Raw genomic sequence first — 24,099 nt, 5'->3', positions numbered from 1 at the left:
TGAGCACTAGCTTCTTTCCTTGGCAATTATCAACAAGAAAGACCTAGTCTTTCAGACTGTATTACAATGCAATAAGCCGAACATTCTCTCAAGAGATACACACATAGAGTAATAGTATAGGTGAGAAAGTTAGTCTAGGCCATGAGGGTACTATACTCTCTAGTTTCATTCCTAATTAGGGAATGGGTTCTGTAGCTATTAAAATAGTAAAATAACATAAACTTAAAGTTTGTTGATTGTGTTCAGATATCCCACCAAATTCCATGCCACAGAGGTAAAAACAAAACAAAACCCTGTATGTACACAAGTTCAAAATTTGAATCCTCAACACTTTGGCTCAGAGCACTCAGAAGGGAAGGGTGTCGTGAGGAAAAGATAGAAGAGGAAGACAAGCTCCTCTTCTCAAATGTCTCCTATGTGCTAGAATAGTTCTAGCAACATTCACAAATATCTCATTGTGTCTTCACAACAACCCTATGAATCCAGCTCATTTTATAGATGTGGAAACAAAACACAAAGGATCTAAGTGAGGAAGTCTGTTCATGTTTAGCTTATAATTATTGTTCTAAATTAGGTTGAACTCAGCTTAATGTAGTCACTCCATAGATATTTACTGTGAAGTTACTACGTACAAGCATCACAGTATATCATAGAGGAAACAAATTGCTTCCACTCTAGTAATGGAGGGGAAAAAAACACTCCAGTAATGAGGAGGTCATTCATAATCACTGAACTAACACTTTCAAATGACAATAGTAGAGGTGAAGGCAACCACCCAGTGGTTTAAAAAGAGAATGTATGGTGATGAAAGAGGTGATGAACCTGTAATAGTATACTCCGTGAACATGTTGGTTCAGGTTAAAACTTCTTAAGCTTCTTTAAAAATTAAATTTGCTCAGCTACATCAAGTCATTTATTCAGAGGCAGCCTGAGGGTAGGGACATTAATTAGAACCAATCATAGCAGATCCAAATCTAACACAGATTTCCATTTTCAAAGGCACGGGAGGAGGGAGTGGGGAACAGCCTCCAGTTTCCCCGAAAAGAATTGTTCCAGAAAGATCAAAAAGGAAAGGCAACTTATGAAGGGAAACTGCCCCAGAAGATAAGAAAAGAATCCCAATAGAAAGAGCATAGCTGCTCTAAGAAGTAATAAAATCTTCATGTCAATGTGTTGTTGTGACTAAGCACATGGACTTAAAACATCAAAAAGACTTGAATTTGGATCCTGATTCCCTTGAAGAAAGTTATTTGACATCTTTGAGGCTCCCGTTTCTCATCTGTAAAATGGGGGAAAATAATAATACTTACCTTTATATGGTCATTGTAAAGGTTCAATAAGCAAATACAAATAAAATGTCTGGGACATTGTGAGCTCTCAGTAAGTAGTTCCTTATGATTAGTCAGTGATTTAAGGAGCCTGTCCTTGAATTTAGTGAATAGTTGGTAATCCATTAGTGCCATATTAATTCAATGGAATGTTAAGCAATCTTAAAAATATATTCTACAACAGTGGTTCTTAACTAGTGTGCCCCTGCTCATGCATGGGTGGGGCATTTTGAGAGTTTGTAGGGAAGGTTTTTGACCATCACAGGCAGGAAGCAGGAGTGGGAAGTGATACTTAGGATTAGAGGACAGGGGCTGGAGACGCGAGATGTTCTAGAATTTTCAGGAAAGGCCTACATATAAAAGGATGCATGCCCATGCTTCCTACTTGATTTTCAAATGTCCCTGTGGACATTCACATAGGTGAAAAACTTGTGTAAAATGATCTGAACCTAGACCTCAGCTCCATTTTACTTAAAACATATTTTTTTTCATGATTTTAATATGAATTTTCTAGGAATGCAGCTATTATGGAAATAGAGAAAAAAGTTACTTTGGTTTGCTTGGAATTTTATCTAGAGTAGTTCGCCATTTTGGTAAAATGTGATTCATGACAATGTCACTGCTATGACACATCAACACATCTGTATATCAGTCTGCTTTTGTAATGGTATTTACATTAAAGCTACACATAAATCCAAGCATCTAACTTCTTCACTCTGCTTTCTAATAAACCCATGCATGAACATTTCAGATATTATTTCATTACAAATTGTTTTGCTTTTCATTATCCTATATATTGTAGCTAAGGCATTATGTTGCTTTTTATATAATGTATTATCTATGTATTTCATTTCAGGATAAAGAAGAAGGCATTACACAATATTTTCCATAAAGGACAGTGTTGGTCTGATGGATTTAGAACTATGCTCTAGAATTATATTTAATGTCATGAAAATATATTAATAATACAAGGTCAAGTGGGAAAAAGTAAATTTCAAAACATTACCTATGGATTAATCTCATTTTTATAAACAATCAAAAATCTGAAGAACTAACACTTCTTCCTGCATAATACTATCTTATGAGATCGCAGTAACTCAACTGAAGAGGCCTCTTCTTATGTGCTTTATAGTTCTATAGCATTTTGATCAAATAATTTGTGTGTTTTATTTCAGTTGGAGAGTCATAGAAGTGTATTGTTTGAGTTTCCAGGAATCAGATGGGAAATCAAATATGGATTCTAATTTTGGTTTTATTATTTAAGCCAAGTCATTTCACTTATATAGATCTATTTCTTCATCTGAAAAACATGAAGCTTAAGATACATTATTAGTAACACAAGATTTTCATCTTTCTGATTCTATGAGTCTAAAGCAAGACTTTTGTTGATGATAGGTTTAGGTACTGCTTCTCCAAGTATGCTTCATAGAGTACTGGTACAATAGGACATTAATGGGTGTTAAGTAAATAAATAGTGGTCAGTATATCTGAGAAAACACTGGGCTAAATGAAGTTAAACATGTTTCTTTAGGTAAGACTTTTCAATTTTCTTGTTAAGCTTAAGAGTATTGTAAGTTTTCAAAAGAAGTACAGTGTATAGCATTTCTTGTATATATTTGACCATTGAATCTCCCCTCTCCCTGTACCCTGAATCTCATGTAAGTGGCATTCTACATAACAGGTATTGAAACACACTAATTTGAGATAATGTACATTTTAATATGATGTTCTAGAAAAGCTTTTATTTTGAAAGGACTGAATCCCCATGGTTAATTTTCAGGCATTAAAACAAATAATGTGGAAAATAGTTCTATGTAGTGATTCTCTTAAATCACACCATATATTGGAATCCTAACTTGAAAGTTCAGGTTGACAGAAAGAAGGAACTGAAAAGGTTAGCAAAAGAACACAAATTAAAATGTGTAATAAGCATGAGTCATTTTAGAACTAAAGAGTGAAATAGAGTCTCCCTTCACATGAAAAGATTCCTCTATTTCAAAAATTCTGTTGAAAAAAAATCCGGTTTGGTTGGTCTATTCAGTTAAAATAGTTAAACCTGAAAGGTGTTTATAGAAAACAGTATATACACATAAGGAGTGTAATATTATATATGGAAAATAGGAAGAAATTAGATGATTTAAAATATTAGAAATATTGTGTTTTCTTGATTATTTGGGGGGATTAGGCCACCAATATAGATGAGCTAAATAAAAATTGGAATATAATTCTAGAAAGAACACAAATAACAACATCATTCCTGTTGCAAAAAAGAGTATAATTTTTTTACTAATGATTATTTTAAAGGTCAGCTGGTATAAGTTCACTAAATTTGTTTTGTGTAGGTGTATCAGCAGTTGGTATTCATTAAAAAAAAACCCGAATGGTTGACATTTAAAGAGTTATTTTAGATTATAAAAGTCTCACATTTCAAAATGTAAATTATCTAATTTGTGGAATGTCTAGTTTATTTGCCCTGCTATAGAGTGTGCTTCTGTACCACAGTTTCCTGCACAAGATGTTTTATAAAAACTAATTTTAATAACATACCAAGTAAAACTTAACCATGAAAGCAAGCCTACTACCAAAACAAAAACAAAACTAAACAGTCAGATAATGGATTCTAAAACCAAATTAAGACTTAATTAACATATAAAGTCATTAAAGGCAAAAACAATACTGAAGTCTATATTGTACCAAACATCTATTAAGTTTCTACATGCATAATTTGAGCTAGATTTCTGGGAGCGAAAACTGTTATTGCTCTAATCCAGGGTTCAAATTCAGTAGCATTTATTGTGAATCAACCAGATATAATGTGTCTTCGGATGGGAAGCAACATGACATACAGAATGTACCTGTGATGTATTCCAGCCCAAAGTGTTTAATTTGAATCCATTAAACCTTTTGATATAACATCCAGTTTACAGAAAAACACAGGGGATAGTGGAACAAATCAAATGATAACACAAGGAAGTAATTAAGCCAAATCAGAAAATGTGACCTTTTCCAGAACCATCGTCCTGGTTTCTTCAACAAGTCAGGGTCATAAAAATGCTAGATGAAGAGAGACTTAGCCATAATAACTGGATTCAATGTGTGGTCCTGATTGGAGACTGGCTTGGACAAACCAGCTTTAAAGGACATTTTTGTGCCACTATGGAATTTTAAAAATTATATTCTCTGTGTTAAATAAAACAAATATTTACTAAAATAGGTAAGTGGACATCAGCAGCTGATAAAAGCAGGTTACAGAACAGCATATATGGTATGAGTTCATTTAGTTTTAAAAATACAGAGAGAGAACCGGAAAGATTACACCACTAGGTGTTAAACATAGTGTGTGTGTGTGTGTGTGTGTGTGTGTGTGTGTGTGTTTGTTTGTTTGCCTGTATTTTCTACAATGCAAATTCATTAGTAAAAGAATATTAAGAACAACAAAATATACGACCTTCAAGGAAATGACAGATTTCCTGTGACTCACCAGGCTGTATATTAGACAGGGTGTATGACAAAAAACAAGTTTTGTTGGGTCTTGATTCTATGAGTGAGTGCTGAACCTTCAGTCTCCTGCAAAATGCTTCGACCCTACCCCACCCCACTCCTATGTCCCTATTCCTCCATCAGTCACATATTTCTGGGAGTGTTTTACAAGTAAAGAGTAAACTCTTCTCCTTGTCTCCCAAAGACACAAAACAAAAAAGACCTCAGCTCCTCTCTATACTAAGAAACATTGGATGGCACTCTTTCTCTGTTGGGCCCCTTACTCGCTAGCACCCAAGGAAGGAAGAATGGCCAACCAGATGGGCTAGAGCTTGACATTTACTAAAGCATAGTTTTCTCATGTGTAGAGTTGCTGGGTCTAAAGTGCAACTCTGCACTTTCTTTTTTAAATATCAGATGGAATAGACTGTTTCTAGTTCCAATATTTTAGCTGAACATCTGGTTAGAGCCTCCTAAGCACCTCCCACCATGAGGACATGGCCTGCCATCCTCTCTCTGTTCTACATGTAGCTGCCTGTCCAACATTCTCTCTCTTGCTGTTTCAGCTCTTCACATGCACTGGGGCAAACCAGCCAACCAGCCATCTTCATTTCGGTGGGAAAGAATCCCTTACGTCAGCCTCAGCCCACTAGTGTACCTACTTCAACAGTCTCTTCAGCTGTGGGGCATATGTTTAGAGGCTGTATACTAAATGTCCTTTGTTGGCAGGGAAAAATCCCAGAAAGATGTACTTGGTTTCTGAAAGAAATATAAAAATGGCCCAAATAGAAAATTTAGAGGACATGAAATACCAATTCCTCATAATACCTTAAGAACATTATGGTACTATGCATGCTTTGAGGATAATATTCCAGGTAGTGAAACCTTGATCAAATGCACAATATCTGTCCACCTCTTTGTTTCTTTAGGTAGTCTTTCTATTTCTCTCTTAAATGTGCTATTTTAATTAAAGAGCAAATAATACAAATAAAAACAAAAATAAATCCAAAGGTTGAACATCTATATTTGTTTGCAAATTTGGAATTTCATGGAAATTACCCATCTAAAAAATCATCCCTATGGAGACTAACTATAACTTTATTAACAGATTCACATATTCAGTGTGAGGCCTGTGTCAATGTCATATAATCTTTCCATTATTTCCATCTCTAGCTCACCCTTGCTACACAGAATTGCAGGCTGCCCTGAAAAACAAGAACAAGAAAAACAGAAAAGCATATCTTTCCTCAATGCTTTTAGCATGAGGCCATGGTAACATTTGGTATTTTGGGTAAAGCAGTATGTGGGTCAGCACATGCATTAGCATATAATCTTCTTCCATCTACCCAAAGGGTTGGTCAGGTAAAAATATTACTTTAATTGATCAGATAATTATAAATACTGCACTACAGAGGAAGGAAGAAAAAAAGTAAAAGGTGAATAAATTGTTTCTGGGGAACTGATTAGGTTGTGCTATCAAAAAAATAAGTCCTGGTAGCTGCTAATGAAGAAATTCATCGCAAATTTCTTCATTAGAGAAATTAGAGCCAAAAGAGCTGTAATTCTTTTGACCATTTGTCTTATTGTAATAATATAATTACAAAGTCTATAGTAATATATAGCATTTTTTTACTATTTATTATTTCTCATAATATTTTCACTTGATTATCTTCATCTTCCAGTTTAGGGTATGTAATATCCTGTTTTTATTCCCTGGTTTTTTATAGGTCAGGAACCTGAGAACTGAAAATCCTGGCAAATTGTCAGAGGTAGCAAAATTATTTAATAACAGAATTGGAAGTAGAACATATCATTTTTGCATCCCAATTCAGTGCAAACAGATCGGTGTATTTCCACAATGTTTTAGGCTACAGCTACCTAGAGATTATTTGTAAAGAGATTTCTTGAATTAAACACATGTTTTAAGAATTTTCTACTTGTGGTTATGTCTTTTTATGTCGTCAATGTGTTTGTTTCTATGATTTTTTACTTCTAATAAAATCTTACAGAAAAAAGCACAGTAGCTTCTCCTTGAAGGTAGCTTTGAAAAATTCACAGTATTAATATAAATCAGTATAAATGTGTATTATTTATTAATATAGTCAAGAAACATTGAATGTCTACTATTGTCAGGCTTAACATTTAGTGTTTCATTTGTTTTCATGTCAACCCTGCAGGTACACATTATACTTATGTTTCCGATGAAGTTAGGCAATTTGCCTGGAGTCATGTAGTAAGTGGCAGAGCCAGAATTTGTATCCAGATCTGTCTTACTCCAAAAGCCATAGGATTCTACTACACCAAGTTTACATGGCAGAGTCTCTTCTCTCAAAGTGCTGTGGGTGCTCAGATGAGGAAGAAGATATATCAGATGGGCAGGGGATGGGCTGGGGTGTTGAGCAAGGCTTTATGAAAGAAGCAGCATTGGAGCTAGTGCTTGAAAATGTGCTTGTTTTGATTATGTGGAAATGGAAGATTAAGAATTGGAAACCAACTACAACGTGAACAAAGATACAGAGAGGAAAAGAGGTTTATGTAGAGTTGGAATGTAAAGTGAGTGAAGAAGAAATGTGCTAAGTTTAGAAAGGTGTTTGAGGTTATAAAGATCCTTGAACAAAAGGCAGTGGGAGCCTTTACTAACTACCACTGACCTAGAAATATAAGTGTGACTATAACACACACAGTACTAAAATTTCAGTGGTATCTGGGTTAGGAGAATGACTCAGAGAAGTTTTTCTTTCTTTTTTTTCCCCTTCAATTTATAAAGAGTAAGGGAATTTTTCTACTTGACAACTTAGAATTTAAATGTAGATGGTGTTTGAGATGCCAAAAACAAATGCTACTGACCTTTCATTGAGAGAGAGAGAGATAGAGAGATAGAGATTATTGGTTTCTAAAAACAGACCAGGAAAGTTTTGTTGAAAGTGCCTTTCTTTAATTTAGATAAACATAATTGTAAGTTTACTTGGCTAGGGTAAAACTTTTAGTTATGAAACTCAACACAATGGCTTAACTATTTCTTTAGACTGATCAGCCACCCAGTATTGAAGTATTGGATTGTATCTATGCTGCACCTATACTGAGGCTGCCCAGTAGTTTATTTATGGTGGCAAGTGTGTTTAACTGAATCACTGTTTCCTAGCTTCCCTTTCACTTAGTTGTGTACTGTCATTAAGTTTTGGCCAACAAAATCTAAGCAAATATTTTTTGTTTAGGCCTTCCAGGAAAGTGCTTAGTGGTAGGGTAATTTTTGTCCTGCCAGGAAAATGGATGGGATAGCTGGAATCCCAATGGCCATAATATCTCTGTGAACCCTTTTTGTGCCTTTGAACAGAATAGAAAGAGCACTCATCTTTGCAGATGAATTAGAAAAAGTTCCTCCTCTGGGTAGATGCAATACATCACAGTCTACAGAACCCACTCACTTCATGATCTGATGCCTTTGCAGTAAACAAACTACACAACTGAATGAGGTGGCCCTGACAGCCATATTGGACTATGAGGCAGGAAAGGAAGCCACGCTCTAAAGATAGCATAGCCCAAGAGAGAAGGAGATGGGTCTCTGCTGACCATGGATGTGCCATATCAGCTCTAAATGAACTACTTCTAGACTTCTTTTGTGTGGGAGAAAAAAATGTTTATTTTGTGTGTTGCTGTTATTTCTGATTTCTTTTACTAGCAGCTAATTGCTGGTAAATTACGACAACGTGGCATGTTTTGAGCAGTGTCACTACTAATTAATTAAACAAGTGTTCCTTGAGCATTATATAGCAGATACTCTGTGATATGCTAGGGATAAAGACAGAGTTTACAATCTAGGATGTGAAAGACAGATGTGTACGTCCATAGGTAATTATGGTATACTGTGAGTTGGTGGTTCATTTTGCATATTGCACAAAGACATGTGACTGAGAGCTGAATAGGGGCTATTTTCAAGACCACATTCACCCAGAGAGGGAAACTTTTCTAGTTTATCTCTACAAATAGGATGTTCCATTTAAAGACTACAATTCAACCAATAGTAATGCTTTGCTGTTGTTTAGTTCAGTAATTTCCAAATTTATTTTAGCAGCAATTACCCTTCTTTGAAAGAACTTCTATGAAGAAATACAATGTATTTGTCCAGATGTTTTGGTTGTAGTGGTCTAACTCAAATTCGTTTAGAAGTAGAAGAGAATTTACTAGTTAATTTATTTACACCTATTGTAATAGAGGTGGGCCCAGTTTGCTAAGAAATACACAATAGGGCCTTTCAAAAAGGCTTCACAAAGGAAGTGATGCTTGAGCTAAATCTCGAAAGGATTTCAAGAAGAGGACAAAAAGAGAAAGAGCATACCATGTTGAGGAAAAAGCATGTGCAAAGATATCTAAGAGAACATGTCCTATTTCAGAAATGAGAAGTTCATTGAAGGCAGAGGTGAGAGAGAGAAGCTGATGGTTAAGTGGCTGCAGGTGACGATGGTGAGAGAGGCAGATTAAGGGACATATATACTTATGAAATTAGGTTTTAGTTTATAAATTATGGGTAGTCATTGAAAGATTTTAAAGAGCAGAGTAATATGAGCAGAATGTGTTTTAGGGGGATGTTGGGATTGTACCTAGCTGGGATACATTAATAGGCAAAATGCAAAAGCTCGGGCAAGAGGTGACAGGCTGACTTAAGACAGCAGTACATTGGGATGGAGGGAAACCATTAATGAAAATATTTAGTAAATCAAATTGGTAGATTGCGGTGAAGATGGGAGAGAAAAGTTAAGGATGTTTCCTAGGATTCTACATTGTGTGATCATTCATATGATTGCATGGTGGTACCATTTTTAATGACAGAGGGTAGTCAGGAATAGATTGTGGAGAAAAGGCAATCAACTCAGTTTTAGATATACTGATGTTGCAATATGTGCAGACTGTCCACGTGGACATACACAAGAGAAAATTGACAATATAGATCTGAATGTGTGGCAACAACTGAATTAGAGGTGTAGATTTGGGAGTTATAAATATAAAAATGATACAAGCATACTTCGGATATTTTGACGGTTCAGTTCCAGACCACTGTAATAAAGTGGGTATTGCAATAAAGTGAGTTGTAATCTTTTTGCTCGTGGAGGGTCTTCAATTTGTAAAAACACAGCATCTGTGAAGCACAATGAAGCAGGGCACCCTAAGATGAGGTGTGCCAGTGGTTAGAACTTGTAGAGCTGAACATCTAAGACTAAAGAGTGTGTTTGGGACCAGTATGAAAAACATGTGAGAGGCTCAAAAAGAAAAGAGGTCTGTTAAGGCCTCCATGCCCCCAAATATCTTCCCACTAAGCAGTCAGTGTCTGAAATTGCCACTGTTGTGATTTATTCCTTTCGGTTAAGGTTGTATCTCGAAGTAATGTCCTCGTAGAAATACCATTGGGAGAAATTAAAGAGACGACAGGGTAGTTTAATGAAGACAACTGAGCTAGGTATCCAGAGATCAGTTGCTAACACTGACTTTGCCATTGACTGCCTGGGTTATATCCAGCAAGTCACTTTGCCTTATGTTCCTCACGTGGAAAAGAAGAAAGTAGGACAAGGTGACCGTCAACGTTTGGTGGACTGTGACTCAACCAATAGTGATGTCTTAGTGTATTTTAGTTCAGTGATTTTCAAACCGATTTAGCAGCAGTTAGCCTTCAGGGAAAGAACTTTCGTGCAGAGACACAATGTATTAGGATGTTTTGGGTAGAGGTCTAACTCAAGGTAGTTCAGGTGTAGAAGAGAATCGGCTAGTTAATTATAGTGTGTGAAAAGGTGCAGCTGGACCCTATGGACTGACACCTGAGACCGGTGCACTGCCAGGAGGGCTTGTTCTCTGTACTTCTCCCCTCTGTGTGACGGCCTCATTCTGCACAAGCAGTATGTGGCCACTGGTCACTCTCAAGACTGCCTTCTTCCTTCCTTCTTGTGTCAGACTACCACCATGGTGGGATAACTCTTCTTCCTTTATTCCCTGGAAACAATCTGAGGAAGGATTCTACTTGCTTCGGCTTGAATCATATTACCCACCCTGCAGCCAAGAAGTTGGGGGATTCTCTTGAGCTGCATCTCACACTAGAATCACCTGTTTATAGTACAGGCAGGAATTGTTCCCTCAAAGAAAAGGAGCATTATTCACACTTTTTCCCCCCTACCCCACTCCCCCCAAAAGGCAGACAAATCCATGGTCAATATGTAAAACAGATAAAACAGAGGCTTTCCAGCTGAGATCCCATTTATCTGGTCCCTTCTGTGTACCCCAGGTGACTTCTGAAGGATACATATGAAGGCTCCATGAGGATCCTTGGAGTATCGCATTAAAATAATTAATTTTATTGATTGGGTAGCATGCCAGGTGCCTTCAAGTCCTTGACAAATTGAAGCACTAGATGTTTATTGTTGGTGATGGTGCTTATCTAGCAGAAAATTTCTGGAATATAAGGAAGTAGTCGAAAGAGTGATGCTGATGTTGATGGGGTTGGGGTGGAGATTCTGAATATTCAGGGATCAAGGAGCTTGAGGCACAGAGCGTAGAAGGAGTAGCAGGAGGGCACCTAGATGAACTTTGCCTACTGAGCCATTTTATTTAGGACTAACTATCTATCATATGGCACACTGTTTATAGTGGTAGAAATGTTCATCTTTGGCTAAGATAGTGGTATGGCCCTTGGTGTCATACACAGTCATTCTAGAGAAAGGAACAAAGGAGAGGTTGATGAAAAGATAGAGTTGATAGGCCTGGAGAGGGACAGACAGAGGCAATGAGTGAAGCCACCTTTCTTGGACAAATATCCTTGTGGTAGACAGTATCTCAAAAAATATTAGAAATCAAGTGATGGGGATATAAGGAGAGAGAGGAAGAGGTATGAGTAAAAGATGAGAAGATGGAAAGGAGTGTAGTTCAGTAAAAGGTAGAATATATCACTGGAATACAGTCTGGAATCCCTGTTAAGAAGTCTGGGATGTAAAAATTAAAGATCATTTTGATTATTACTTGTTTAAAAGTTGTACTAATGAATATCAGGTGAATTACATTTAATTATTTTACTAATTATACCTCACTAAATAATTTAAATGTGACACTTTTCTTGAAAAGTTATGTAGCTATTAATATATAAAAGTGGATAGTGAAATCAGTGAAATCGAATTTAATTGATTCTTTATCAAATAGTCATATTCTTAAATAGAAAGTTTTAAATCTTTGCTTTTTGAGCAAGTTTCTCAACAGAATTTCAGAAAACAAAGGAACATAGTTATAAGGGATCTTACAGATCCAGGCACTGGTACTATCAACAGAAAAAAACAAGGAGAGATCAGATTTACTCAGATCAAATATTAATTTCTAATTTGGAAAAGACACAGGTGATCTCTAGAACATTAAGCACTTTTTTTTTTATTGAGAAGGAACGAACCACTTCTATAATAATACAAATAAACAAGTGTTTCAGAACAAATTGTACCTTCACAGTGCTGCTATTAAACCAATTTAGTCAAAAAGGCCTTACTTAAGCAAGAAGTGTTGGATAAATCACTTTTTTAAAGAAACATTAGGTTGGTGCAAAAGGTCTTTGCAATTATTTTTAACCTTTTAAACTGCAATTACTTTTGCACCAACCTAATATTTTCTTATTATGTTCTTTTTTCTCCATTAGTTTCAGGTATACAAAGCAACATAACAACATTTAGGTATTCTTAGTTTTTATCTTAATGCAAAATTATAATTTCTAACAAACATGAAAAATTCCTATGAGATATGAAAGGCAGGTTATTTTTCCATTGCAAACATTGATCTACTATAATACTGCTTTTTAAAAATTGCTGAAGTGCTACTCTTGTTGGAATGTCTTTTCAGTGGAGGTCTTTGGAGAAAGGGTTTGTTTTTATATCAGTGAAGATTTAATTTCTCAGCATTTGTACAGTGCCAACTACTTGAAAAGCATTATTTCTTTTATCTCAATCTCATTGCAAATGAGTAAAACAACAATCTACTTTTGGATGATATAATACGTAAAAGTATTGCTTTCGTTTTGCTTTTAGTGAGTCAATCCATTTGCTATATATGGCATAGAGAACAACCCAGAGAGGAGAGATTATTTAAATTTAACCCGCATTCGACTGACCTTTTTATAATAAAATCCAGTATTCTTAACTCTGAATGTCACAATTATAATTATTCAATGGATTGTGACGCATTTATTGTTTAAAATTTAAAGGCCAACAGTGAACATTCCGTACATAAACCTGAGCTTCAGGACCAACAAACCAAACTATTTATTAGTGCTTCTTTAACATCCACAAAGCCTCTCCTTTCCACACCTCACCCTCTACTGCTAGTCAGCCTGTGAAAGTGGCAGGGATCACATGGCTCAAGTGAAAACGCCAGTGTCATCAGCCTTATCCTCCTAGGCATTGTTGTGACTATTAATTTTGTGTCACCTTTTATACTTTCATTTCTGGTTTGTCCTGTGAGAATTTCCTGTTTATGTGTCTGCTTCCCCTACAATGACAGTGAGCTACTTAAGAATACTACATATTCTTATCTTTATGTCTGATGCTAAATACAATGCTGGAACATAATTCACCCTCCACAGATGTTTATTATATATGAATGAATAGTTAGGACTCTATATAGCTATAGGTATTTGAAGAAGCTTAAATCTGTGAGAATATCCCATCATCTGATTTATATATTTAGGTGTTTATGTCCCTCTTTAACATTTGCTAGTATATCTCCTTGGGGAAGGGTGTTTGTGTACCAAGGAGAAATGCTGTGGCAAGATGCCATTGAGGCAGGTTTACTATTCTGGGCTCCTGAAGTGACTTGTTTGGCTTTGTTGCTTACAAAGCGAAAGATAATTATTCATTGTATGTCAGCTTAAACTCAAGATAGTTGGGAATGAGTGGGACTTCTTCCATGATTAAGGCCATTTTGACTCCCATTACAGAAGCTGGTATGGGGGTCGTGTTGCTAGGGAGAGAAATGGAAACAACACAGGTAGAAAACAAAATAGCCTGAAGTCTTCTCAGTCCTGAGGGGCTTCACTCACTCACTCACTCATTCACTCACTCATTCTTCCAGGTAACAGAGATGAAAATGGTGCAATTGTTCTTCTGCAGTGGTAGACTCCTCTAATAATTGAACGGTTCTGCCTAAATGATTTGCATTTTTACCGCATCTTTTCCCCTAGGAGAGGAAGGTATTTTTCATTCAATAATAGGGCCTAAGATTAATTGCAATCAACACAACGTGCTCAGTGTGCTAAAGAACACCCTTGTGGGGGGTGGGGGGAGGAAATACTGAACACTGCTAATATACTCGTGAACAACACTAGTAAGTACACAAGCTCGGAGCATGCATTAAGGGATTGTGCAAAACTGCGACAGCAGCATTCTGTCTCCAGAGCTGGCATAATTTGTTTTTGGACTGCTGGTGGTAAAAGCAAAAACTGACCCCCAAAAACAAAATTAAACCCCAGAAACTTAAAATGTTAAACGTTCACCCAGTAAACATTAATACTTCTAGTTTACATTTTGATGTTTTCATTCTGTAGCCAAACGTAATGCTATCGCGAGAAGGGAGAATTAGAAAATAAATAAGACGGGATAATCGCAGGGCGTCACAGTTTCTTTTATTTACCTTTCGCGATACAACCTATAGATGTTACATGTTATTTAAAAAAAACAAAACAACCCACTGAAGATGTCAGAAAACATTCCTTCGGTCACTTAACCTCACCTGGCGTCTCATTAGCCACCCAGACCAGTGCTCCGCTTCGCTGTCAGGACGCCTCTGGCAAAGGTCTGGTAAACAGCGCCGAGTCCACGCACGAACACGGGATGAGGTGGGTTCGCCAATCTCTTTCCCGCCGTGGATTTGTGGATGTGGTTTTTTAATACTCCACTAGTTTTCCCAGCGCTGCTCCACATTCAAGCCATGAAAAGAGAGCAGGAGGACAGCAACAGCAGAGGGGAAAACAGGAAAGACCAGGGGCCGCCGCGCGCGCACGCGCACCACTACCAAACCCGGCGCCCAGGGGGCGGGGCCAAGGCGCGGCGCCGAAGCTCCGCCTTCTTCCCCTCACCCCACCCCTCGGCGCTGGGGAGTGACTGACTCCCGCCAGCCCCTCAACGTCAATCAACCCTTCTTCTCGCACTCTCTGCACCTTGTTATTAATCTCCGTACCGATATCGCCCGGAGGCCTCTCCCCCGGCCTTCGGGGGTGTGAACGTGTGTGAGCCGGAGCGGAGGCACCGAAAGCTGGCGTGTCTGTGTACCAGTCTCGGCCCCAGCAGCAGCGGGCGCAGCAGCAACCCCCGCAGCGGCGGCAGCCCCAGCGCCAGGAGGCCAAGGCCAAGGCCAGGCTCTGCGCGGCTCTCGGAAAGGTAGCCGCAGCTTCGGCGGCTGCGGGGGCGCAGCTTCCTCCGGCCGGGGCCTTCGCGTCGGCGACTGCGGCCGCGGGGCCTGTCCTGCGCTCCCAGGGTCACCGTCCCCGAAGCCCGGCGGCGCGGCCCTCGTCCCCCTCCCCGCCCCCGGTCCGTCTCCTGTCTCCCTGCAGCCGCCCTCCGCACCGCCGCCTCTGCGGTCCCTCAGGCGGCCCGGCCCGGCCCGCCCGCCCCGCGTCCCCTCCGGCCGGTGCCTCTCCCCCCGGCGGGCTGCCTGCATGTCTTTGCTGCCCTCAGCCCCGCCGCCACCGCCGCCGCCGCCTCCCCCGCCGCCGCAGCTCCAGCACCAGCCGCCCCGCCGCCGCCGCCGCCGCCGCCGCCCGGACCCCGGCGCGCTGAATGCAGGTGAGGAGGGGGCGCAGGCCCTGGGCGCCCCCAGGCCCTGGGGCCCGGCGCGCGCGCCGCCGCCCGTCGGCTTGCTTTCGGGGCGCGCGGGAGCGAGGCCAGCCCGTGGGTGTTTGTGTTTGTGTCTGCGGCCGCGGCTCCGGAGGGGCCGCATCCGTGGGGGCCTGGGGCGCGCGGGCGCGCGTGTCGGTGTGTTTCCCCTGCCGCGGGGAAATGGCTGCTGTTGCTCCTCCCGAGCCAGAGGAGGAGAATGAGGTGGAGTGTTTTTGTGCCTCCGAGTAGGATCAGGAGTGCGGGGGAACGGAGCGCGCCCCCGGGGACATGAGACTGGGGAAAGACGAAGGTGCGTGTGGGTGGCGCGTTGGGAGTTTGGCGGGCGCGGAGGCGGCCCTGAGCACCCACCGCGAGTGGGTGTGTGTCGGGTGAGGGACTGACCCGTGTCTGTCAGAGGTGCCGGAGGTTCCGGGAGTGCGTGTGTGTGCGCGGCCGGGGGGGCTGCGCCCGGGGCCCGGGACTTCGGGGGCGGGATCCGGGTGCCCGGGACCCCCGAGTGGCGTGTGCCTCCCCCTTTGTGGCCGACGCTCCGAAGCGTCGCAGGTGAGAGCTGCTCCGCGGGGGTCGGCCCGGGCAGGGGGAGTGTGTGCGCGGCGCACGTACGGCAGCCAGGCCCGGGGAGCGGCGGGTCCCGGCAGCCGCCGTCCTCGGGGCCGCGGCAGGAAGCGCGCCGGCCTGCGGCGAGGCCTACCCGCCTCCGCGCCAGCCCGTCCGCCGGCCTCGCAGCGGCCTCCCGGGACGCCGCGGGACCCTCGCGGGCCCTGGGTGCCGCCTTGGGCCTGGGCAGGTGAGGGTCGGAGGCGCGACGTGCCACTGGCAGCCGCCTCCGCGTCTCCTGCGGGGCGAAGGCTTATTTTGGCGTGGTAAGTGCAAGCCCTCCCCCTGGCCGGCGGTGGGACCCACGGGAAAGTGAATCAAAGCAGTGGATCTAGGGAATGCGCGTTGTCGAGCGCCCTTCTTTTCATGTTTCTTAAGGCTCTCTGGAAGGACTACATCTTTTCATTTGTCATTGCAAATACGTCGTGGGTGGTAAGATGTATGCTTTTTTTTTTTTTTTTTTTTTTTTAAGATAAATATTTTCTTTGAGGAGCAGGAGAGGAAATGGAAGCTGGCTTCCCGGTCGTGTGGTGTTGGTGGGATTGGATCGATTTTGTGCATTTGAAATTGTTTTATCCTGCCTCCTAGGGGGGAAGGCGTGTAGTCGCGGAGCTGAGGAGGTCCGTGAGGAAGAGGAAGTTACTGGAGCTGTCATCCTCCTTAACTCGGCCGAGTGTTGAGGCTGTTTAGATGGATTTGTGTTCCGGCAGTTTAGCCCAGCGTTTCACACATTGGAAGCACAGTACTACAGTTTAGGAAATACTACCTGATTGCCTCCAGTTATCTTACTCGTCGCTCAAGATAGTTGTGCACAAACACGTTTTCTCTCACAGTCGCCAACACGTAGATCAAGCAACATCTCTTGTTTACTCAGCGTGTGCTCCTGGAAAGCTATTTTTGAGAGTAGTCTAAGTAAAAGGCAGCCATAAAGAGAAATCTGCCAGTAGGTGTGCAGTGCATTTCAGCATTAAGTATAAATGTCATTTGGATAATTATTTGTTATTTTACTTTATCTCCTCCACCCGCTTTCCATTTGCATCTAGTTAGCTGATGTAGCTAAAACCCTATGGGTAAAGTCATACAGATTCCTTCCTTGAAGGCCATGCTCTGTATAAGGGCCAGAGATTGGTCCTTTCTGAACCTGGTCTCACAAAGAAATGTTCCATGCTGTTCACTGAGAAGTGGGGGTAAGAACAGGAGAGGTGGAGAGCTGTTTTCTGGGACCACTACTGGAAAAACAGCACATAGTTCACTGGAACAAGGACTTGTTTTACAGACCTCAGAACTCAGGCTGTGCCATTTTTATTAGCTGTTTGACCTTAGGCAAGGCACCTAATATCTATAGGTCTGTTTTCTCATCTGCAACAAAGAGGTAATACATTTATAGTACGGTTGTCTGAAGACAGAATGAGAAAACATATGTCGGCACATAGTAGATGCTTAGTTAAGTAGTTCCTCCTCCTGCATTCCTGGACATTGAAAACATTTATAAGTACAAATAATCATTTAATTACTGAGAAATATTATGTAACTAAGTTAAAAATCAAGACAACAGAACATTTGAGAGTCCTTTGATATACATACGGTATATATAAACAACTTTCAATGTTGTATTTTAGAATTTTTTTTCTAGAAATGAGACTCATTGAAATACCTAGTGTAGTTTATGGGTAGAGATAAATGATAATTTTTGATTCTTTAGAAATTTTTGATTCTTTAGAAATGATAATTTTTGATTCTTTAGAAACAATTGAATAGAATTTTGCCCTTAACTAGGTATTTGGCAATTTTCACTAGACATTATGAATTATAGTATTTAAAACACTTCATACCTTTTGTTTTTTAATTTGGGAGAATTGAGGAAAACATTTCTGTAATATGAAAATAGATGATACTGAACTAATAAGATGTAGACAGTGAAATTTGTTAACAGTGGAACTGCTTATGCTATCATTGTGTAAGTTAAAGGAGTTACATTACAACAAAATCAAGGTGGCAATTGTTTAGATTTTAAAATGTAATGTTACTTAAATGGGCTTTTAAACAATCTTTCCAAAATATCCCTGTTAATGTCTCTAATTAGGAGGAATTGAAACACTTAAGACTGTGCATGTATTACTTTGGGTAATACCAATTAGGGTAATAAATACACACCAAAATTTCAGTGGCTTAACACATGCAAGTTTATATTTTGCTCACATAACAGTGCAGTGCAGGTGCACCTGGTTAGGAGGCTTGTGACTTTCCTCCAGGTGGTAATTGAGGGGCCCAGACTCCTTGTATCTTATAGCTCCACATAAGGCCTCGGAGCCCTGCCTGCTTCTCACAGACCATTTCTTAAGAACCCACAGCCTTAAAAATGACAAACATTTGCCCACATTTCATTGGTGAGAATTTGTCACAGTTCTATTTTAATGCAAGGGGGATGGAATGTAGTCTTGGAGAGCGGACAGCTTGGGGCATTTCATGATGTTATTTTAGATGATAGCATATATTATGAAATTATGTCTAAAAATGAATTATAATACTTAAAAATTGCTTTCCATTTTCAAAGAATAAAATTGGGGCAAGGGGAAAAGGAAAGAGGAAGAACCTCAGGAGGAGGAGGCAAGAAGGAGGTTTCTTCTATGATGGGTTTGAAGAACACCTGAACTTCAGCTATTTAAAGATACAAATTTTACAGAGAACATTACAAATGTACTTTATAACCATTAGTGGGTCTCCTTTACTATCCAGTTATTGATTGTCATTGTGGCCTACTGGATTCTTGCTGTTTGAGTTGTTTCTTTTTGTACTTTGAAATCAATTGACTTTTGTTTTTTTATCATTGGGGTAACAATGATTAGTAAAGTTACATAGGTTTCAAGTGTACAATTCTGTAATACATCAGTTAAGTTTGAATTTCAGTTTCTAGGGTATAGTTTCATGGGAAACATATTTTTTGAATTTTCTTTTTCTGTTGAGATAAGCATTATTATTATTACCTTATACGCAGAAGAAATATCATTTACGTGAACCTTACTGTGTTTTATTGTTTGCTGTTGCGTTTTTTATAATTCTGAAGTCATTGTAATTAATATATGTGAGCCTTAACCTGGAAAGAACAATAAAATTATCAAGTAAACATCAAGTAAAGGCTTAATTATTAACTTGAGCTCATGTTTCATGATGAAACTACTACAACTTTCTTTGACTAACTGTACTAACACTGAACCTCTAATACATTAAATGCATTTTATCTCTGGACAACTTTAATTTTAATTGAATAACACCTTATCTTTCATTGCCTAGGATTCTTGTAATGTGAAACCTCAGCTCTCTGGTCCACCTATGCTTATTTTTATTCCGAAGAGTTTGGTTAGAGATCTCGGAAGTTCTATATATATATATGTCTGTATTCCCTGAGAAGATTTTTTCAGTAGTCTAGTTAACTTCTCCATGGCAAATATTTTTAATATTTTACATTTAAAAATTAAATACATTATTCAAGGGCCCATTCTGTACCCATTATTATACTCAGTTCTAAAGAGAAGTATGAAAGAAGTAGAAGAAACTCTTGTGAAACTTATAGCTTATGAGTAAGGGAGATAAAACATAATTTAGTTATTTCAAATCAGTGAACAAACAAGTGCAGGTCACTATACAGTGTTTCAGACATTCTGAGAGAGAGTAACAAAATGGAATGGTGGTAGATCAGGGATTACTTAGAGTTTAGAGGTTTCTTTTTTGGTAACAGCTTTTTTTTGAGATATAATTCACTTACCATAGAACTAGTCCATTTAAAATACACAACTCACTAGTGTTTATTCACATTTGTGCCACCATCACTACAATTTTAGAACATTTTAATCACCTGAAATATAAATCCTGTGTTCTTTGTTACCCGTCATTCTCCCATCCCCTCAGTTCTAGGCAATCACTGATCTGCTTTCTGACTATATTTTGCCTCTTCTGGATATTTCATACAAATGGAATCTTAATATGATATGTGATCTTTTATCACAGGCTTCTTTCACTTACCTTGTTTTCCAGGTTCATCCATGTTATGTGCTTCATTCTTACAGCTGCATAATATGCGATTGTATGGATAGACCACATTTTGTTTATCTGTCAGCTGATGGACATTTGGGTTGTTTCTACTTTTTGGCTATTGTAAATAATTCTGCTATGAACAGTTGTGTAGTTTTTGAATGTATAGTTTTTATTTCTCTTGGGTATATGCATAGGAGTATAATTGCTGGATCATATGGTGTTTCTATGTTTAAACTCTTGACAAACTTCCAAACTGTTTTTCAAAGCCGCCTCACCATTTCACATCTCCACCAACAGTGCATGTGAGGGCTCTAGTTTCTCTACATCCTTGCCAACATTTGTTATCTGTCTTTCTGATCATAGTCTCCTAGTGGATGTTAAGTAGTATCTTATCTCATTGTGATTTTGATTTGCATTTCCCTAATGATGCTGAGTGTCTTTTCATTTCCTTAGTGGCCGTTTGTGTGTCTTTTTTTGAGATATGTATTTATATTTTTTGCCCATTTTTAAGTTGCTGTGCATCTTTTTATTATTGAGTTGTAAGAGTCCTTTGTATATTATAGATACAAGTGCCTTATCACATATATGATTTGCGCATATTTTCCCCGATTCAGTTAGCTGTCTTTTCACTTGGCTGATGGTGTTCTTTGAAGAATGAAAGTTTTTAATTTTGATGAAGTCTAATTTATTTTTTCTTCTGTTGCTTGTGCTTTTGGTGTCATATCTAAGAAACCATTTACTAATCTAAGGTCATAAAAATTTACCCTTCTGTTTTGTCCTAAGTGTTTTTATAGTTTAACTCTTACATTTAGATCTTTTATCTATTTTGAGTTAATTTCTGTTATGGCCTGATGTAGGGAGTCGTAACATTATTCCTTTGCATGTGGATACCCAGTTGTCCCAGTACCATTTGTGGAAAAGACTATTCTTTCCCTATAGCATCATTTTGTCACTCTTGTTGAAAATCAGTTAACTTTAAATGTGAGGGTTTATTTCTGGACTTTCAATTTTATTCCATTTATCTATATGATTTTCCCTATGCCAATATTGTTTTGACTATTGTAGCTTTCTAATTGAGAAGTGTAAGTCCTCCAACTTTGTTCTTCTTTTTCAAGATTCTTTTATTTGGGGTCTCTTGTATTTCCATATGAATTTTAGGATTAGCTTGTCAATTTTTGCAAAGAAGCCAGCTGGGGTTTTGATAGGAATTGTGTTAAATCTGTAGGGCAATTTGGGGAGTGTTGCCATCTTAACAACGTGAAGTCTTCCTGTTCAGGAACATGGGATCTTTCCATTTATTTAGATCTTCTTTGATTTATTTCAACAATGTTTTGTAGTTTTCAGAGTATAAACTTTACAATTCTTTTGTTGCCTTTATTCCAAAATATTCTAGTCTTTTATTCTTGCAAATGTTTCCCCCCATTTAGTGAGCTGTCTTTTCACTTTGTTGATGGTGTCCTTTAATGCTATTGTAAATGGTATTTCCTTAATTTCATTTTTGGGGTGTTCATTGCAAGTGTATAAAAACAATTTATTTTTGTGTATTGATTTTATATTTTGTAGCCTTGAGGAACTTGTTTATTAGTTCTAATGGATTTTTAGTGGATTCTGTAGGATTTTCTGTACAACAAGAATCCTGTTACCTGTAAATAAATGTAGTTTTACTTTTCTAATCTGGATACATTTTATTTCATTTTCTTGCCTAATTGCCCATTAAAACCTCTAGTGCATTGTTGAAAAGAAGTGTCTAGAGCAGTATCCTTGTCTTGTTCTTGACCTTGGGAAACCTTCAGGCTTTCACTGTGAGGTATGATGATAGTAGTGGGGTTTTCACAGAAGCCCTTTATCCTGTTGAGGAAGTTCCCTTCTATTTCTAGTTTGAGTCTTATCATGAAGGGGTGTTAGGGTTGAGTTTTTATGGAAGTATGAAATGTGGATTAGAAAAGTGAAGATGCTGTGTACAGTAATTAGTGGCAATAATAATGTTTAACTTGTTTGGAAAAGAGGGGCTAGCTTTTTCCCCCTCCTTTTCTCTCTTCCATCGCTACTCCTTTAATGCTCTCTTTAATCCATATACACATATGGCAGGCACTTAATCCTTTACTGAATATTTTCTGAATAATTCAGATTTCTTGAGGAATGGAAAATATTGTTTCTTTTGAAAAACATTTTTAAAACCAGTGGAGAATTTTTTGATCAGTTTGGTAATTAGGTTGGAGGGGCAAACACAGGAAGCAGAGAGAATATGAAATCATAAATAAGTGCTAGTCATAGAAATAAAAAGAAGGGAGCAAATCTTGTGACATTGAGGGTATGGTTAATGAAGAATTCCATGTCTACTTTGAACCTGGCTGTCACCTTACTTTTTGCCCCAGAAATAATTCAACATCATTGGTTTTGGCTTTTTTAAGTTTTTAAAAAAAATTTGATAGCTTTCTTAGGAAATTTTGCTTTACAAAGTAAGGTTATTTTTCACCACTTGATGTGGTGGTTACCCTTTGTTTAAATTTTGAAACAATTGTGTTTTCATGCAGCCACATTCTGATTAGACAAGTATTTTTATTTTTATTTTATTTCTGTCCTTCATATTATAAGTCTCAGAAGTTAAATAACTTTGAGTTTAGCTAAGAATCTTCCTCTTAAGGCAGAATTGGAAAGTGGTAATAGAATTTTTGTTTTCTATTCTCTTTTGTGGAAGGACTGTTAGTTTTCATTTTTCTCAGTCCACTTTACAATCTCATTACAGATAAAAATTTGTGATTTTTTTCAAAGGAACAAGTAGTGCAGTTTGTTGTGTGAGAGACTCGTCATTCATACTGAATAGACACCGAGTAATTTGGGGCTTTCATATTGTTTTATTAACAACAGAAATTGGTGACACAAAATAGAAGTTATAACACTTTATCTTACTTACATTTGTCTTTTGCACAGAGAACCTCTCTGTAATCTTACGGTTTAGAATCTTATTTTTCTCTTCCCAAGTTACTTAGATTCCTTAAATGAGTAACATAGATCATAGTACTTAATACCAGTTACAAATACTACCAAGAGAATAGACCTAAGTTTAGTATATACCAACCTTAATGTCTCTGTACAAAGACTGTTGGGGCCTTTACATTTTTGTTCATTACTGTCTGATCTTAATGTTTATATTTAAACAAAACAAAACCAAAAAACAAACAGGGTACGTTTTGCTATTGGTTCATATTTAGTGCAGTCTTCTGTAGCATCTACATATAAATTTATGAAATGATATATTCTGAATTACACACAATGATAGCCTTGATATAGTACACTAATTTTAATCACCAAAAATATATCTATCACATTAGTATTAAGCATCTACTAGCTATAAGCTGCTATTTCAGGGTTCTGGGGACTGAAAAAATTTTTAGAATATATAGTCTTTTCTACCAGGAAATGGAACTAATATTTATTGGACTACTGTGTACTAAGGACTGAAAAACCGTCCCCTACCCTTGACATATGTAATCTAAATTAGTCTTCTCAAAAATCCGTTGATTTAGACAGTGTGACTCTCATTCTATATCTAGTTAAGAATGTGAACTTTGGATCCTTCACTTTCCAGCTCTTGGGAAACTCACTTATCTTCTCCATGCTTCAGTTTCCTCATCTGTAATAGGAAGATAATAGTCCTTACAGGGTTATTGAGAGGATTAAATTAAACAATACCTATAAAGTGCTTAGAATAGTGCATGGCACATCCATAGTAAAAAACAAAACTGTACTAAGAAATTCCATATGCGTTGTCTATTACTGTTTCTTATTATTGGAAGACATAAAAGTTAAATAAT

General features: G+C 38.6%; 2 protein-coding genes across 4 annotated transcripts in view; one reads left to right on the top strand and one right to left on the bottom strand.

Moving 5' to 3' along the window:
* The window catches only part of MRPL1 (mitochondrial ribosomal protein L1), a 148,203-nt gene extending 133,394 nt beyond the window's left edge, over positions 1-14,809 (bottom strand). Inside the window, exon 1 of the mRNA XM_081046262.1 lies at positions 14,550-14,809. The gene's annotated coding sequence lies outside the window, so the exon portion shown is untranslated. The remainder of the gene's footprint in view (positions 1-14,549) is intronic.
* Positions 14,810-15,029: 220 nt separating this feature from the next.
* Positions 15,030-24,099, top strand: part of CNOT6L (CCR4-NOT transcription complex subunit 6 like) — a 95,442-nt gene continuing 86,372 nt past the window's right edge. Inside the window, exon 1 of one of the 3 annotated variants that reach the window (XM_081059690.1) lies at positions 15,030-15,601. The gene's annotated coding sequence lies outside the window, so the exon portion shown is untranslated. Of the gene's footprint in view, positions 15,602-15,830; positions 15,945-16,056; positions 16,199-24,099 lie in introns of those variants that run through there. The other 2 variants (XM_081059692.1, XM_081059691.1) reach the window with 2 other exon arrangements.

Source organism: Rhinolophus hipposideros (genome assembly GCF_964194185.1).
Source record: "Rhinolophus hipposideros genome assembly, chromosome: 1".
Taxonomy (NCBI): domain Eukaryota; kingdom Metazoa; phylum Chordata; class Mammalia; order Chiroptera; family Rhinolophidae; genus Rhinolophus; species Rhinolophus hipposideros.
The sequence above is the reverse complement of the archived record's forward strand: the minus strand, read 5'-3'. Positions and strand labels throughout refer to the sequence as shown.